Source organism: Abramis brama (assembly GCF_963993115.1).
Source record: "Abramis brama genome assembly, chromosome: 11".
Lineage (NCBI taxonomy): Eukaryota > Metazoa > Chordata > Actinopteri > Cypriniformes > Leuciscidae > Abramis > Abramis brama.
The window spans coordinates 29,153,036-29,171,159 of record NC_139973.1 but is presented as its reverse complement, the minus strand read 5'-3'; positions in this window follow the sequence as shown (position 1 = coordinate 29,171,159).

Genomic DNA, 18,124 nt, shown 5'->3' with positions numbered 1-18,124 from the left:
AGGCATTGTCAAATGGTATGAATTCCTACCTACAAAAGGAAACTGTTAATGTTTTAAACCCTATGGCAAGGGAATATCAGCCTGGAGCAGAGAAATTAAAACACCAAAATGACATGACAAATTTGTCATTTCCGCCACATAAACAACTATCAAAGGATGTGCGACGAAAGGAAACTGATCAATGGGTTGAAAGCAATATGTTGGGAACAATGCATTATTCCCAATACCAACCAACAACTGCTCAAACAAGGGACGTGGAAGGAACGCAAAGACCAAAGATCTGTCAAGATCCGCCTGGAGACATTTTTAATATCATGCGCAGGCAAAATTAAATATCAGCCACTTTAGTGCATCAGCAGCGTTCATTGTCTCTGCCATCACGAGACATTCCCATCTTTGAAGGTGACCCTCTACAATACAGAACATTTATTAAGGCTTTTGAGCAAGGAGTGGAGGAAAAAACAGGAAATGCAGAGTGTTTGTACTATTTGGAAGTTTACAGGAGGACAACCAAAAGAACTGGTGCGTAGCTGCCAACATATGGAGCCTGGGCGTGGCTATAAAGTGGCAAAGGATCTTCTACAGGAGCACTTTGGCAATCAGTATAAAATTGCGACAGCCTATATTGAAAGGGCTTTGACCTGGCGACCAATATGAGCTGAGGATGTAAAGGCACTTCAAGCCTACTCCTTATTTTTGCGTGGCTGCAGTAATGTGATGGAGGAGCTCCAATACATGCAGGAACTGGATATGCCTGTTAACATGAGAGCCATTATTGCAAAGCTGCCATTCAGAATGAGAGAGCAATGGAGGACCAGGGCTCATGACATAATGGAAAGAACTAAACAGAGCTCATTTCGAGGATTTGGTTACATTCATTGAGTATCGTGTTAGTATTCTTTATGACCCCCTGTTTGGCAACATATAGGATTCACCACCCAATGTAGCTGGTATGAAGACTCTCACCAGGTGTAAATTCCAGCCCAGGAACAGAGTAACTGGAAATATTGTTGCCACCACAGTAACATCTAGGCATTTGTCAGAGGGAGAAAAGGAGCAAATATTGCCTCCAGGGAAGGAAAAGAAAGCTGGATGCCTTTCCTGTGCTCGTAGTCACCTGTTGGAAGAGTGCAAACAGTTCAGTGGAAAGAAGCACAAGGAAAAGATTTATTTTTTGAGGGAAAAGGGAGTTTGCTTTGCATGTTTAGGTCATGATCACATGAGCAGGGATTGCGACAGGCGCTTGACATGCAAAGTTTGTGGCCAAACTCATCCCACCGTGCTGCATATTAAAAGGCAAACTACAGTTATGGTACAGTTGGAGGGGCCATATAATAACCAGCCAATTTCACAGGAAATATGTGGACATACAGGGGCCGTTAAGGATCAGTGCGTTATGTCCATTCTCCCTGTAAAGGTGAAATCTGCAAAGGGAAATTGCATCATAAACACCTATGCTTTTCTGGATCCTGGAAGTTCAGCCATGTTCTGCATGTAAGATCTAATGCAGAAGCTGAATATTACAGGCAGAAGAACTAATTTCTTATTGCGCACCATGGGGCAAGAAACTGTTGTTCCAGCCTTCTAGTTGACTGGTTTGGAGGTATCTGATCTGGACAGCAATGACTTCTATAGGCTCCCGGAGGTTCTCACGCAAAAGAAAATGCCAGTTACTTTGGATAACAGGGTAACGCCTGAAGACCTGGCTAGCTGGCGTACTTGTCAAAGGTACACATCCCAAGCATAAAAGCAAACGTTGATCTCTTAATTGGAACCAATGCTCCCAAGGTATTAGAACCTTGGGAGGTCGTCAACAGCTGCGGGAATGGCCCATATGCTGTTAGGACGGTGCTGGGATGGGTCGTTAGTGGTCCGCTGAATGGTAACAGCGGGGCATTGAAGGAGGGGTTTCCCGCTGCTATGGTGAACAGGATATCTGTGGGCAAACTGGAAGAGATGCTGACCATTCAATACAATCACGATTTCAATGAAAAGAGTATGGAAAAGAAGGAAATGTCCAGAGAAGATCGTAAGTTTCTTGAAATTGCGGAGCACTCGGCAATATTTCAAGATGGAAAATATTGTTTGAAATTGCCCTTCAGGAACAAGGAAGTCTATCTCCCCAATAATTTTGCAGTGGCTAAGCAGAGGATTGAGGGTTTGAAGAAAAGATTCCTTAAAGATAAACACTTGCACCAGGAGTATACAGGATATATGAACAATCTCATTGGTACGACCTATGCGGAGCAAGTACCTAAGCAGCAACAGCATTGTGAGAGTGGAAAGGTGTGGTATATTCCTCACCATGGTGTCCACCATTCGAGAAAAGGTTCCCTTCGTGTGGTGTTCGACTGTGGAGCCACTTGTAAAGGGGTCTCGCTAAACAGTGAGCTCTTGCAGGGTCCTAACCTCACTAGCTCGCTGCTAGGAGTTCTAACTCGCTTTAGACGGGAACCCGTGGCTTTCATGGGTGATATTCAAGCCATGTTCCACCAGGTGAGGGTTGCAGAGGGAGAAAGAGACTTTCTGCGCTTTCTCTGGTGGCCAGATGGAGACATCAGTAAGGATTTTGTGGAGTTTAGGATGATGGTGCACCTGTTTGGCACTGTTTCGTCCCCCAGTTGCGCAAGTTACGCACTGAGAAGAACTGCTGATGATAATAATTCTGAGTTTTCAGCTGAAGTTCTTCAATGTGTTAAGCATCATTTTTATGTGGATGACTGCTTGAAGAGCTCAGCCACAGATGAAGAAGCTATCCAGATGGTAAGAGATCTAATTGCTTTGTGTCGAAAGGGAGGCTTCATCTTAGAGAAATGGATAAGCAACAGTCGCATCGTCTTGCAAGCCATAGCAGAAGATCAGAGGGCTAAAGACCTTAAGGAGCTGGATCTAGACCGAGATACACTTCCAGTGGAAAGAGCTTTGGGTCTACAATGGTGCGTGGAGACTGACTCTTTTAGGTTCAAATTGGAGATAAAACAACAGCCTCTAACCAGACGGGGTATGTTGTCAGTTAACAGCTCAGTGTACGATCCGCTTGGGTTACTGGCACCTGTCACTTTGCTTGCTAAATTGATGCAGCAAGAACTCTGTCGGAGACATTGTTCATGGGATGATGCTCTGCCACAGGACATCTTGTGCAAATGGGAAAGGTGGTTGAAAGACCTGGAGCTGCTGACTACATTTAAGGTGGATAGGTGCATTAAGCCAGTGTATTTTGGAGAGGTTAGGCATGCGCAACTACATCACTTTGCCGATGCCAGTGAAGATGGATATGGGACGGTAACCTACATCAGGATGTTAAATCATGAAAACAACATTCAGGTCACATTTCTGCTTGGTAAAGCCAGAGTGACACCACTGAAGGTTGTAACTATTCCCCGACTGGAATTGACAGCGGCTGTCCTTGCTGTCAGAGTGGACTCAATGTTAAAGGAGGAATTGGATTTCCATTTGGAGGAGTCAATATTCTGGACTGATAGCTCTTCAGTGTTAAAGTACCTTAGTAACGAGGACAGGCGCTTCCACACATTTGTGGCCAACAGAGTCTCGACCATCAGAGAAATATCTGAACCCTCACAGTGGAGACACATTGGTTCTAAAGATAATCCAGCAGATGATGTATCGAGGGGTCTGAACGTTTCTGAATTTCTGAAGAAAAGCACGTGGCTAGGAGGTCCTTTATTTCTTTGGCAGCAGGAGGAAGACTGGCCTAAACCTGTGTCTGAATGGTCATTGGACATGAATGACCCAGAGGTGAGGAAAAGGACTACAGCAAATGCCATCAATGTGTGTGCCGTGTCTAGTCCTACTGACCAGCTCATTGCCTACTTTTCTGACTGGAGGAGGCTGAAGACAGCAGTTGCTTGGTTTCTCAGGTTAAAGGTCATGTTGTTAGACGGACCTAGACGTTAGACGGAGCAGTGAGTAGACGGAGTTCCATATATAGACTGGATCCAATGGTGGAGGAGGGACTCTTAAGAGTTGGAGGAAGGTTGAACAGAGGAGCGATGCCTGAGGAAGTTAAACATCCTCTCATTCTCGCCAAGGATCAGCATATCTCCATGCTTATTCTTAAGCACGTACATCAGACTCTGGGCCATGGTGGACAGATTCATACGCTGTCTAAAGTGAGGAAGAGGTTTTGGATTACCAATGCCAATTCAGCAGTTAGGAAGGTTATTGCCGAATGCAGCTTTTGTAGACGGTACAACGGAAGAGCAGTGGAACAAAAAGGTGAGAATCCTTCCAGATCTACTGCCATTTACGAACACGGGAGTAGATTACTTCGGACCAGTTGAAGTAAGGAGGGGACGATCGACCTGTAAGCAATACGGAGTTATATTTACCTGTATGGCAAGCAGGGCCATCCATCTGGAAGTGGCAGAATCCCTGGAAACGGATGCATGCATCAATGCTTTGCGGCGTTTTATCAGCAGGAGAGGACAAGTGGAACATCTGAGGTCAGACAACGGTACCAATTTCATTGGGGCGGAAAGGGAACTTAAGAAGGCTCTTGTTGCTTTGAACCAGGATATGATTCAAGGAACCATGTCGCAGGTTGGAATCCGTTGGAGTTTTAATCCACCAGCTGGTTCACACCATGGTGGCGTGTGGGAAAGGATGATCCACCTGGTGCGAAGGGATTTGACTTCTATCCTACGGCAGCAGACATTGGATGATGATGAACTTCATACGGTGTTCTGTGAAGTGGAGGCCATTTTGAATGATCGGCCTATTACTAAGCTCTCGGATGATCCCAGCGACCTGGAACATCTTACTCCTAACCATCTTCTTCTTCTGAAGGGTAAACCAGCTTTGCCACCTGGAGTGTTCAATCCTCACGACCAATATGGGAGAAGACGTTGGAGACAGGTACAATACCTCTCAGATCTTTTTTGGAAGAGATGGATGCGAGAGTATTTGCCTTTGCTTCAAGAGAGGCAAAAGTGGAATCAAAAGAAGAGGAGTTTGATTGCTGAGGACATTGTGGTAATAATGGATCCTTCAGCTCCTCGTGGCTCTTGGCCACTTGGCAAGGTTCTGGAGGTTTTTCCTGACAAACATGGGCTTGTGCGGTCTGTAAGATTACAGACTAAAACTAACATCATGGAAAGGCCAGTGACAAAGCTCTGTTTGCTGCATGGAGTATAAATATGCTTGTTCATGCTGGGCTTGACTGTATTTTGATGGATCGTAACATTTTGGCTCTTTGTTTTTTTGTTTAAATTGTAATGACTGCTGGTCATTAACAATTAGGGGCCGGTGTATAGAAGCCAAATGTGGTGTTTGTGTATTTAGATATTGGGTGTTGTTTCTTGTTTGTACAGTGGGTGTCGCTCTAATGTTACCTGAGGTCAAAGTTATAAAGGAAGCATCCAAACTGCCAAAGGGAAAGGGGGTTTGACCCGGAAGGGCAAAAGGTTTTTGACCGCTGTGGCGCTAGAAACTGATTGTTGACAAGTCTATTGTATGTATATGTATACGGATATGGTTTGCCGTTGAAACTGGATAAATGGACATTTACCTCTGCACGGTAAAACAAATAAACGGAATAATCAGCAACAACAAAGCCTGCAGATTCTTAAGACCAAATCAGTATGGTAACAGAACAACAAGGACACAGCGCGTCAGCCAGGGCATTCCTGGGATAAACCACCTCAGTAGCTGTCAGTATTAGACTGAGCGGTTACAATAATAATAATCAGAGGTTACTCAAATTGGATGTTCAGTCAAAATCAAGCACGTCATCAGAGAGAGTGCAACACAAGCTAATTGTCAGTAAAAGCTAGATAATGGACTTTTAAAAATGGAAAGGCGGTGCAGAAAAACTTTGAGAAAGAAAAAAACTTCTGCGACATTAGTGCCACCTAGCGGAATAACAAAAATAACAAAAAAGGGCATATTTTACAAACCCCCCTTTTGCGCGTTGCGCGTAACTCAACTCGACAGCTTTTACGGGTGCTTGTGAAGGCATTAACAGGTAAATGTAGGCTACTTTCAACAAATGCTCAAATATAGGAAACTTTTAGATGTGTTGCCATGTGTTATGAGAATAAACAACTGAGCAGCTAAAACTGTCTAGAGCAAACTCGCTTATTATAAACCCTTCCAACATGCACCAGGTGCATTTTTGACATAACGCGTCACCCAGCATACCTGGTTAAAAAAAAAGTCACTGCTCGCCACTGATGCATACATAGGTTACAGTATGTAATTAATCCTTAGGTAGGGTGGAACATAGGCTTCTATTAAAGGCACTCATATGCAATAGTTAGATGAGGTATCATATAAGCCATTGGCTTACTTAACCCCCTGAGGTCGACGGTATCGCCGGCGATACCAGCTCGCTTTTTTTTTATCAGTGTAAAAGAAACTCATAAATACTCTGTTGACTTTGATTTTCCATAGGAGTTTCATACATCAATCGATTCTGTTAAATGTGTATTATTTTTGTGTATACTCACAATAAAAACAAAGTGTTGTGCTTTTTGCCAAATAAAGAAAAATAAACACGAAGCGAGTTCTGCCTTCTCTCTGTCCGTGTAGTCCATTCTGAAACGTGTCCGAAAATGAACTGTAACTCAGCGAATACTCAGTCAAACAGACATACAGACACACAGGCATGAAGCTTGAATTCTCTTCTTTTAAATGAAGTAATTTATATAAAAAACAAATATTCTCAGTTCATGTAATCTGTAAGAAAAGAGCGAGATGTCAGTCGTTCTCATCTCATCTAATTACTTGTAATGTGACTCCGCCCTCGGAGAGCGCGCGCTATTCAAACGCAAATGACTGAGGTAATCCGTGCAAACTGTGAACGCCCTCATATCAGCTCGAGAAAACAAGTTGAATCAGATCATTGTAGCCTACTTGTTTACACCGTCTCACAGCGCTGTGAGGAATAATAATAATGGAAAATGTCCCTCAGAAGTGCGGGTATATCGAGGAGCGAGCTGAGGAATGGTGTAGTAAGTTTTTTTTCCTTCTCACGTGAATCGGGTTTCTGTTTATGAATGAATGAACGACATAGATCCGCGCTGTTTACCACAGCTCACAAAAAGACAGTTTAAATTTAAATCGCGTGTGTGAATGAATGATGATGTTTTAGCAAACTGTATTGCTATACTGAGATGAGTAAAATCGACTGAAATATGTTGAAATAAAGTGTCTAGGTTTTGACATAAATGCAAATATAAATGTAATTTTACTAAATATTATCGATTTTCAAATACTGCTGTATTGAATGAACAGCTTTTAGCAAACTCTATTGCTATACTGAGATGAGGAAAAATATAAAAAATTATCAAAAATAAAGTCATCAAATAATACGTTTTGTATACTTTAGTTTTTAAAAAGAAAGATTACACTTGAATTGTTGTAATTGTAACCTTTTTAATAAAAAATATATATTTATAAGGTAGATGTAAACAAGTAAATATAATTTTTTTCTTTAAATAATTTGTATTGTGTTTTATTAGTGACAAATTTGTGGAGAGGATAAATATTCCAAAACTGAAAATACAGTATGAGAATTAACTGCACAATTACTAGACATGTTTACCTTGGATATTATACAATTTGCAAGCTCAATTTGTGAAAAAAAAAAAAAAATGCGATGCCTCCAACTGTGAACCAATTTGGTAGTGTATATATTAGGGGTGTCGCAATATACCGGTATTGACGATAATCGTGATATTCAAAGCATGAAATATCGACATCGTGTTAATTTAGAGCAATACAATATACCGGTATTGGCGATATTGGCGTTTTCTAGACGCAGCGCTCGTCCGCGCCCGCGCAGCTAGAGTGAATCAGTGAAACACTGTCCACACCCGAAAAAAGTAAGCTCGCCAGTATTAAGAACAGAGTTCTTCGGCTTCAAAGAAAACAGCACCTTAAAGGTGGTCGCACACCGGACGAGAAGCGCAGCGCCACGTCTTTAAAATTCGAACACATTCTGTATGAGTGTACACACACCGGACGAGAAGCACAGTGCGGTTCTATTCGGCGTCTGTCCGTGGCGCCCAGCAACGGCTCAGGACCTTGTTCAAAATCCTGCCGCGACACAGAGCGCAGAAAAAGGTGTTCAGATCACAGACTCAGCAACTATTGTATTTAATTGTACAGTATAATCATAACATAGTACAGACATTATCTCAATTCCATAATGTCCTTAAACATAATGATATTGCTGGCCATAAACTGAGAAAGTGCGTGTCCGGTGTGCGATACCTCGAGTTGTCGTAGACGCGACGCGGCTATTATTTTACTAGTCATCATGGAATGGGAAACGTGACATTAACTGTTAACAGGGGATTTCTGTGTTCATATATTTAATAAGGGGTGATTATTAAAATTAAGAACCCCGTTTTCTTTACTCATCTTATTTTTGTAGCCTATTTGTATTTGCACTTGATTTTTTTATTCAAATCTGCTATCTGCATGACTTTATTGGCGCCAGTGCAACAACAGGTTTAAGAGCTTTTCAGTTCTTCAGGAAACCTTCAGACAGTGTTTGGCTTCAGTTTGAAACCAGATAAACTTCACATGCTTGTCTTCCTTCACAAAAATTTGCCATAGATTGAGTATGCAAGAAGTAAAAATGCATGTGCCTTGTGTTTATCAGTATCCTTATGTTTGTTGGGTAAAAAAGAAAAACTATATAAATTAAAAATTAATTTGACTGATAATTTGACTGATAATTAAGTCAAATTAATTTGACTTGGTACACAAACACACAACTATTGCTGCTGCTACTATTTATAGTATTTGCTATATATTCTATTCCCTTTTGTGCTATTGTTATTACTTGTTTGTACTGTATTCATGTGTGTTTTTGCTGCAATGTTAACATCCTATAATATGTTCATTAACTAGGATGTTGCTGGAATAAGTACAGCCAGAGACCTCATGTCTTCCAATACCAGTGCTGTGAGGTAGGATGCTACGGTAGGCCTAGCAGAGACAGGGAGGAGTGTGGTAGAGGTAGGAAAAAAAACAGACACACAAATGTACTTTGGGTTTGTAATTAACTCTACAGTAGAGGGGAACACATATGACAATAATCCTAATGATGTCTACATGTAGATACATTTGAACTATTGAATTATTTATAATTATTAATTAGGTCCCCTATAATTGTTTCATATATTTATTCAAAACCAGAATGAGGCAAAGCCTAGCACAAGCAGTGATCCAGTGTGGGTGTGGTAATGTGGGCTGGTGTGGCTACAGTGCCAGGGCTGAATTTTTGTCCCAGTCCGCCCCTGCATCAACTATCTGATATTCTGATTCTCAAATACGTTTAAGTGAGTGTGTTTTGTCGTTTAAAATCCTTTATAATGATCATTCTCTTGATCTATAACGTGAGATGGGCGCTGCCATGTTTGTTTGCGCAGCAGTTCAGAGAGTCCTGTCAGTTGGATATACAGCATGTGAATTCATCAGTTTCTCCTGAAATACATGTATGTAAGTGGCCAGTGAACTGGGAGAAGAATAGAGTAAACTTTATAGTTACTTAGGCCCACTATGTCACGGTTTGCAGGTCTGTGGATTCTTCCTTGTCTTCTGTGATTGTGTGTGTGTGTTTGTCATCTGCGTTGCTAGGCAACCCATGATCGCTGATTAGTAGCCTACGTCTCCGCCTAAGGGCAGGTTATACTCGCTTTCTGCTCCTGAAAGGGAGGCCATGGAGAGATATGTTTCTGATTCTCTTGCAGCCAAGAGAATCCCGACAAGATTCAGGCTGTGGTGGATTGGCCAACCCCAGACTCCTGCAATTTTTACTGGCGTTTCATTTGTAATTACAGCCAACTGGTCTCCCCTCTTACTGCCTTGGCCTCCACCAGGGTGAAGTTCAGGTGGTCTAGTGCAGCTGGAGTTTCTTTTTCCAACCTAAAAAGCCTCTTTGTTTCGGCTCCCATTCTTGTGACCCCTGATCCCTCGCGTCAGTTTGTGGTGGAGGTCTGAGGTGGGGGCCGGAGCGGTACTTTCCCAGCACTCTTCCTCAGACGACAAGATGCACCCTTGCATGTTTTATTCCCATCGTTTGTCACCGTAACTACAAAATTGGAAAGAGAAAGCTGTTGGCAGTCAAGCTGGTGTTGGAGGAGTGGCATCATCGTTTGGACTGATCACAAGAACCTTGAGTACATTAGATCTGCTAAACGCTTGAACTCTAGGCAGGCTCGGTGGGTGCTTTATTCTGTGGTTCTGATTTTTCTATCTCATACCGTCCGGGCTCTAAAAATATCAAGCCCGATGCTTTGTCTTGCATTTTTTATCGTTCCAAGCATCCTAGGGATGGGTATCGTTTCAATTTTATTGATACCGATACTGCTTATCGATACCTGTACTGTTATCGATACTACTCTCTATAGTTTGGTGCAAAAAGACATGATGTGAAAAGATGTTGAAAATTTCAAGTTATTTTATTACTGAGAAATAATTGAATTTGAAAAACACCTTTTATTACAATTGAATAACTATTTTATGACATCCTTCTACATCTAAATGAGAAAGAAAAGAAAAAAAAACATTAAATAAAAAAACATTTAAATATACAAACACAGCCACTCTTTATACTCCTATTCATAAATCAAATCAAATCAAGTATATTTGTATAGCGCTTTTCACAATACAGATTGTATCAAAGCAGCTTCACAGTATTAAATTAAAATAAAATAATACAACAAGGTTTGTTTCTAGTGGAATTTATTGATTGATAGAATAAAATTAAATATCCCCAACTGAGCAAGCCAAAGGCAACAGTGGCAAGGAACCGAAAAAACTCCATCAAGTGGCCTAATGGTGTCCTAAAACTCCATCAGGTGACCTAATGGAGAAAAAAAAAACCTTGGGAGAACCCAGGCTCAGTCGGGGCCAGTTCTCCTCTGGCATTTATGAACTAGAGGCCGGATTGTAGTTTGAACTGTAAGATTAACAATATTATATGAATGCCTGGCTGAAAAGATGCGTCTTTAATCTAGTTTTAAACTGGAAGAGCGAGTCCGAGCAACGAACAGTATCAGGAAGACTATTCCAGAGTTTCGGAGCCAAATGTGAAAATGCTCTCCCTCCTTTGGTTGATCTGGATATCCTAGGTATGACCAAAAGCCTCGAATTTATTGATCTTAAAGAGCGCGATGGATTATAGGGCGATAGAAGATCCGTTAAATAGACTGGAGCTAAGCCGTTTAGGGCTTTATAAGTCAGTAGCAATACCTTGTAATTAATACGGAACTTTATAGGTAACCAGTGCAGTGATGATAAAAATCGGTGTTATATGATCATATTTTCTTGATCTAGTAAGAACTCTAGCGGCTGCATTTTGGACTAACTGTAGCTTGTTTATTGAGGATGCAGGACAACCAGCTAATAAAGCATTACAGTAATCTAGTCTCGAGGTCATGAATGCATGAACTAACTTTTCTGCATCAGAAACTGATAGCATATTACGTAGCTTAGCAATGTTTCTAAGGTGGAAAAAGGCTGTTTTTGTAACATACGAAATATGATTTTCAAAAGACAGGTTACAATCGAGTATAACACCCAGGTCTTTTACTGTAGAGGATAAAGTAACAGGACATCCTACGATGTCAAAGTTGTATTGTGAGAGGTTCTGTGGGCGGTTTTTTGAACCGATAAGTATTACCTCTGTCTTGTCCGGATTTAATAAAATAAAATTATGCGTCATCCAATCTTTTATATCTTTAACACACTCTGTCAATTTGGATAATTTAGCGTTTTCATCCGGCCGTGATGAAATATATATTTGAGTGTCATCAGCATAACAATGGAAACTAATTCCATGTTTCCTTATAATATTTCCAAGTGGCATCATATATATTGAGAATAATAGAGGGCCTAACACAGATCCCTGCGGCACTCCATAGTTTACTGGAGTCATGATCGATTTTTCGCCATTCAAATAGACAAAATGGTAGCAGTCAGATAAGTATGATCTAAACCAGCTTAATGCTTGTCCTTGAACACCAGTATAATTTTGTAGTCGATCTAAGAGTATTGTGTGATCTATAGTATCGAACGCAGCACTTAGATCAAGTAAAACTAATATTGAGATACAGCCTTGGTCAGAAGCTAAAAGTAAATCATTTGTGATTTTAACGAGCGCGGTTTCAGTGCTATGATGCGGCCTGAATCCTGACTGAAACTTTTCATAGATATCATTTTCTTGCAAGAAAGAGCCCAGTTGAGCGGACACAACTTTTTCTAGTATTTTAGACATAAATGGAAGATTTGAAATGGGTCTATAATTTGCTAGATTATTATGATCTAATTGTGGTTTCTTAATGAGAGGTTTTATAACTGCCAGTTTAAATGTTCTTGGAACATGACCTAAAGATAAAGATGAGTTAATAATATTGAGGAGAGGCTCTTCCACTACAGGTAACACTTCTTTCAGTAGTTTAGTTGGTATAGGATCTAATAAACATGTTGTTGTTTTAGATGAAGTGATACGTTTATTTAACTCTTTTTGTTCTATAGTTGTAAAGCACTGTAATTGTTCTTGCGGGGTGATAATTGAGGCTGAATTATAAGGCGCGATTGAGGATTGAATGTTTACAATTGTGGTTCTGATGTTTTCTATTTTCTCAGTGAAGAAGTTAATGAAATCATTACTACTAAACTGTAACGGGATATTTTGTTCGGGTGACGTCTGTTTATTTGTTAGTCTAGCCACGGTGTTAAATAAAAACCTTGGATTGTTTTGGTTGTTTTCTATTAGTTTGCGGAGGTGCTCAGCCCTGGCCGCTTTTAGGGCCTTTTTATAACGTGACATACAGTCTTTCCACGCGATTCTAAAGACCTCTAAATCAGTTTGTTTCCATTTACGCTCTAAATTACGGGTTTCTCTCTTTAGAACATGCGTAGTATTATTGTACCATGGTGCTTTAATTTTCTCTCTGACCTTTTTTAATTTAATGGGTGCAACAACATCCAATGTTCTAGAGAGAATGGTGCTCATAGTGCTAGTTAGTTCTTCTAGTTCATCTGTTTGTTCAGGCAGCAGCTGAGACAGATTAGATAAGCAATTTGAGAAATTATCTATGGTGGATGGAAGGATTGTTCTGCCTGGTCGATAACACGGCGCCGCATGACATATTACAGCAGTACGTAATATGCAAGTTACCAAGTAATGGTCAGTGACATCATCACTTTGTGGAATGATATCTATATCGGTATATCATTATAATAATACCATAAAACACTCCTTTACTGCTACCAAATAGCAAAAATTAATGTCCATTCATGAACAGAACATAATGCCTCTCTACTACACCATTTCATTTCAAACAATAACAAATCATTCATAGCCTTGAAAAAATTCAAATCTGTAATTATTCTTGGCTTGATTACATTGGAAAAAAAACATCAATACATCTTGTTATGGAGCTTAAAATATGACAAAATGATTTGAATTTGAATTGTGTAAATTTGAATTATTTGCAAGTGTAATCTAACAATTTAATTTTAGGTGGTAGTTTAAATAGTTCTGAATTTGATTTTTTTTAAACGAATATTGAACATTTGAAATTTAACAAATTGAAATGTTTTCATGGCTGAATTTTATAGACGTATTTTCAAACAGCTAGTTTTTTTGTTCTGAATTCGTATACTGCAGATATTCAGTTTAAAAAAATACAGATTCAAGTTTTCAAGATGAAGAAATTCGGAACTTCAAATTCAGTTTTCTAAAATTCAATCTCAAAAATTTAAGTTCAGAAATTCAGATCTTACAGAAAGTAGGTCACAGGTCATCCACAGGGAAGAGTAAAGGATCTCAGATAAGTCGAACAGAGCATTTTGGCTGCACTGCAGTAGTTTTCTGGCGCAAACGCGGTGGTGGTTCAAGAGAATCCATGTATCTTTCGTTCAGTCGTTTTTTATTTAATATTAAGAGTAGAAAAATGAGAAAACAGCTTGAGTATTAGATTTCTAATATTCTAGTAATAATAGTCTGCTGCTGCAGTTGCACGGAGCTTACAAAACGCGTGTATTGCAACTATAGGCTACATTTTTAATTTTCTCATCAAACAGCTAGACTAACGAATGGCTCGGTACAACAGAAGAGCCTAGAAAGGGCTTTTTCTCTGTGTAGACCAGCAGTTGGTCTGAATTTGCTATAACCTATAGCCTATTTTCTGGACTGTAGGCTATAGGCTGTCACGTTTTATCATGAAACACGCTGTGATTTATTCCAAAGTGACTCAGGCATATTAGGGCTGTCCCCAACTATGGATTTTCATAGTCGAATCAGAATCGTCATGCCTTGCCTATAGTCGACTAATAGTCGAATCATGTGTATGGGGGTGGGGCTGGGGGCGGGGCTTTAACGTTTCAAAGCCGCGATGTACAGAAAATCACACAAAGATATAGAAGAAAATGTATAAAAACATTTTTGATCAATAAAACTAAGAAATAACATAAATAACTCCAGAAAGGCCACACTGCAGATTTGCATTTCACATGCAAATCAAATTAAATCGGCTAAATTACCTGTGCGAGCAGGCCAGCCTACAGCACAACATTGATGCACCGAAAAAATAAACAACTAATTTACTAAATTAAATTAGAACAGAATATAGGCCTACCTTTCTAATAAATAAAAATACAAAACGAAATAAATCAGAATCAAGTCACAGGATGAGGAGCAAATGTGTGCAAAATGCCTTAAGTGCAGGGGAACATATATTCAAAACACAAGCCACAAATAGTTAGATTAGATAACCCTGACAGATTAATAAATAAAATAAAAATAAAGAAATTATTAAAATAACGATAGTAGCCAGAATTTTCAACTTTGTCTTTTTAACTGCAGAAACAACAATGCTAAACTGGAGAGGCAGTCTTTTTAGCTAAAAATGTTCACAGCATCCAAAAATAAAATTAGAACCGGCTGAAAAGTTTTTAAATCACTTGTACCTGATCGAGAGAACAAATCCAAACTTTCACTCTGTCTGTGTCCGTTGGAGTCTTTTCAAATTGTGCGCGCGGATAAAATACATTCTAACGTGAAACCCAGTCTATGCGTGAAACGTGTTAACGTTGGCCGGCAGAAGTGCGATCATGGTTTTCCTGATGCTAAATCCAGCCTTGGAGAATATCCTTTCTGATGGTGTACATCCACACTTTAGATTTTCTTATCCCAGACATTGTTAAAGATTTAAATCCTTGCCGCGAAGACGCTCCTCTGTCGGTCACGGATTGAAAGTGAAACTTAAATCTGTCACGGGGTGTTTGGATTTATTCACGCACGTTAAAATTTTTTTATTAAAAGCTTCTTGCACATTTTTATGTAGGCCTACAGCATTATCATAATAGGCTGAATATTAACGTATTGACATAAAAGCTAGTTCTATGTGAAATCAGACATTGAACGCCCTCATATAGCCAAAGTGGCATGATCCTCGTTTCATAACACCTCTGCGAAGATTCGACCGTGAGATCGGTAGTCGAATCAGGCTCCTCCTATCGAAGCATCGAATCTTCGACTATTCGGGGTCACCCCTAAGGCATATATAATGCCTTTAACGTTAAATAATATAAATGTTGACTTTCAAAAGTAGGCACGCCAAGAAGGCTATTCTCTGTATTTTTGTTTATTTTTGGTGAGCGCCAGAAAGATCTAAAGAGACTGAGACGCGCTAAAGCAGCGCATCATGTTGTTTTATTTATTTTTCAATGACATGATATTTTGTAGTCATTTTGAATGTACACAAATAAAAATATACATTTTACTGTTTCGAATGATGTCATATTATCTGTATGACTATAAATAACAGAGTATTAAGTTATTTCCCAGCAGTGGAACAAATCCAAGTGATGGCGCTCGCGCATTGCGCTCTCACACAACATAGGCTATCAGTCCTGGTGTTGCTTCATATCGCAGACTGTTCATTATCAAAATGAAACACAGTCAACCAAACATATAAAAAGTTATTCTGCCTAATTTAATTGGTCTGCTGTACAATATAAAGGGCAAGCTGTGCCGCACACAGTCTTGTTATTCCAAACATTTCCCTTGCTGTGAAGACGCTGATTTAGCCTAAGCTATATAGCCTACATGTATTTTGGGACTACACATACATAATCTTTACATAATTACATAATCTTCTGAGTTTTATGATGTAGGCCTTGTGTGTTTTATTAAAATGTATTATAATTTACATCTCAAAAGGATGCGCTTTGTGCATTCTCTGACATTATATTTATTTATTTCATTAATATTGAGTATCAATTGATGTTAAACAAAACGGTGTGTTATTTTCTCTGGCAACTAAACTTCCAAAAAAAAAAAAAAAAAAAAAAAACTTCCAAAGCAAAACCATTGTGCGTTCTCTCCGCGCTCCGCAGCTTTTCCACACAGATTTTGAGAACTGGCCAGCTAAAAAAAAATAGGCCAAAGAAGTAGACTAACGGCTAGTGTCCGGGAAATGCGAGGTACGTTCATATTTATAAATAAACATAACTGATTTTGTCTACAGGCCATTGCACACTGAGTCCGAAATTCGCATCCGAAATTTTCGCACGTTAAAAAAAAAATTCGACCTCACGTTATGTCAATCACGCTTGCACACTGTCTACGAAACTTTCGTCCGTAATAAAAAAAAAATCGGATTGGGTTCGATTTTCTGCGTTTTTCGCATCCACAGCCAGTATTTTGAGAGTTTTTTTGACAATTCAGAGCCACCGTACAAGCCAACGACAAAATCCAGAACGGCGTCTGACAAGTTGATACACTTCGTCTCGCAGCACAAAGTACTGTATGAAAAACAAAATGTGGATTACAAAGACACTGAATAAAATATAACCTGATACAGCTGTTCTGTCTGCCCGGCGCTTCCGCCGGTGTTACGGTTTAACTGGTGACCGTGTTAACTGGTGACCAACTTCCTGTTCAGGTCATCCGCTGCAGATGTGAGCAGATTCGTCGATTCTGAAAGCACGAACTGACGCGATATTAAGCTGTCTAATAAACGCAGACTTGCTCGTTACATGCCTTTCGTATTCTTGTAAAGATGACAAAGTATTGCTATGATCTAAAAAAAAAAGAAAAAGAAAAAAAAAAAAGGTCATCTTTCCACGGGTTTCGAACGCGCGCAGAAAAGAGATCGCTCCGTGAGAACACCGTGATAAACGTGTTGAGCTATCTCACTATTATAATACCCGTTACTTGCAGAACGTTGGAGTCAATTCACAATTTCATTCTCGGCGTGATTTTTATGCAGCTGTCCGAATCAAAACAATGTGCCCGTGTTAACTTGTGACCTCTGTGTGTTTCCTATTACAAAAACTCACCATGCCGTTATTTTAGAAAATATATAGCCTACTATATGGTTTATGATTTCAAAGCACATTACATGGACTCTGTAGTCAGACAATGGTACATAATTGTGGCTACTACAGTTGTATAACAACTGCTATGGTTAAACTGGTTATTAATGTGTCGTCAGATACTAGCTCTGATGTCTCAGGTGATGAATATAATAACGTTATTTACATTGCTTTCGACGTTATTTTAGCGAAAATTAATTTAGAAACATGTGACTATTTACTTTGTCGTTGTAATACTGAATGAAATGTAAACGTCACATAGTCGCAATTATGCTTATACACATTAACTGGTAACTTGTCACTTGCGTTCAATAGCTCTTACATGGTACTCTGTGAACGTTTTACCTTGTGACTTGCGTTCAGTAGGCGATATATCAATTATATAAATAAATAAATAAATAAATAAATAAATATATATATATATATATTTGGGAATTGGGAATATATTGCACAAAAGCAGTCGATATGTAGCCTAAATGAGGGACCGGTTTGATCATATGAAAATACAATTAGAATACAATACAACATCTGCTTGATGCGGGATTGGAATTATGTAATTGTACAGTTGCAAATAACTAACTTGATTCTGCAACAACGTTGTTAATGCTACTTTAGGCTAAATTATGAATATGGTTTGATTATATGATTAGAAAAATCACACTGTCACAAGTAAAGAATCCCATTCACATAGCTAAACACTGGTATTGCATAGTGACGCCCCGTAGCCTAGTATAACACCATATGTTGTGATCCAGTGGTTTAC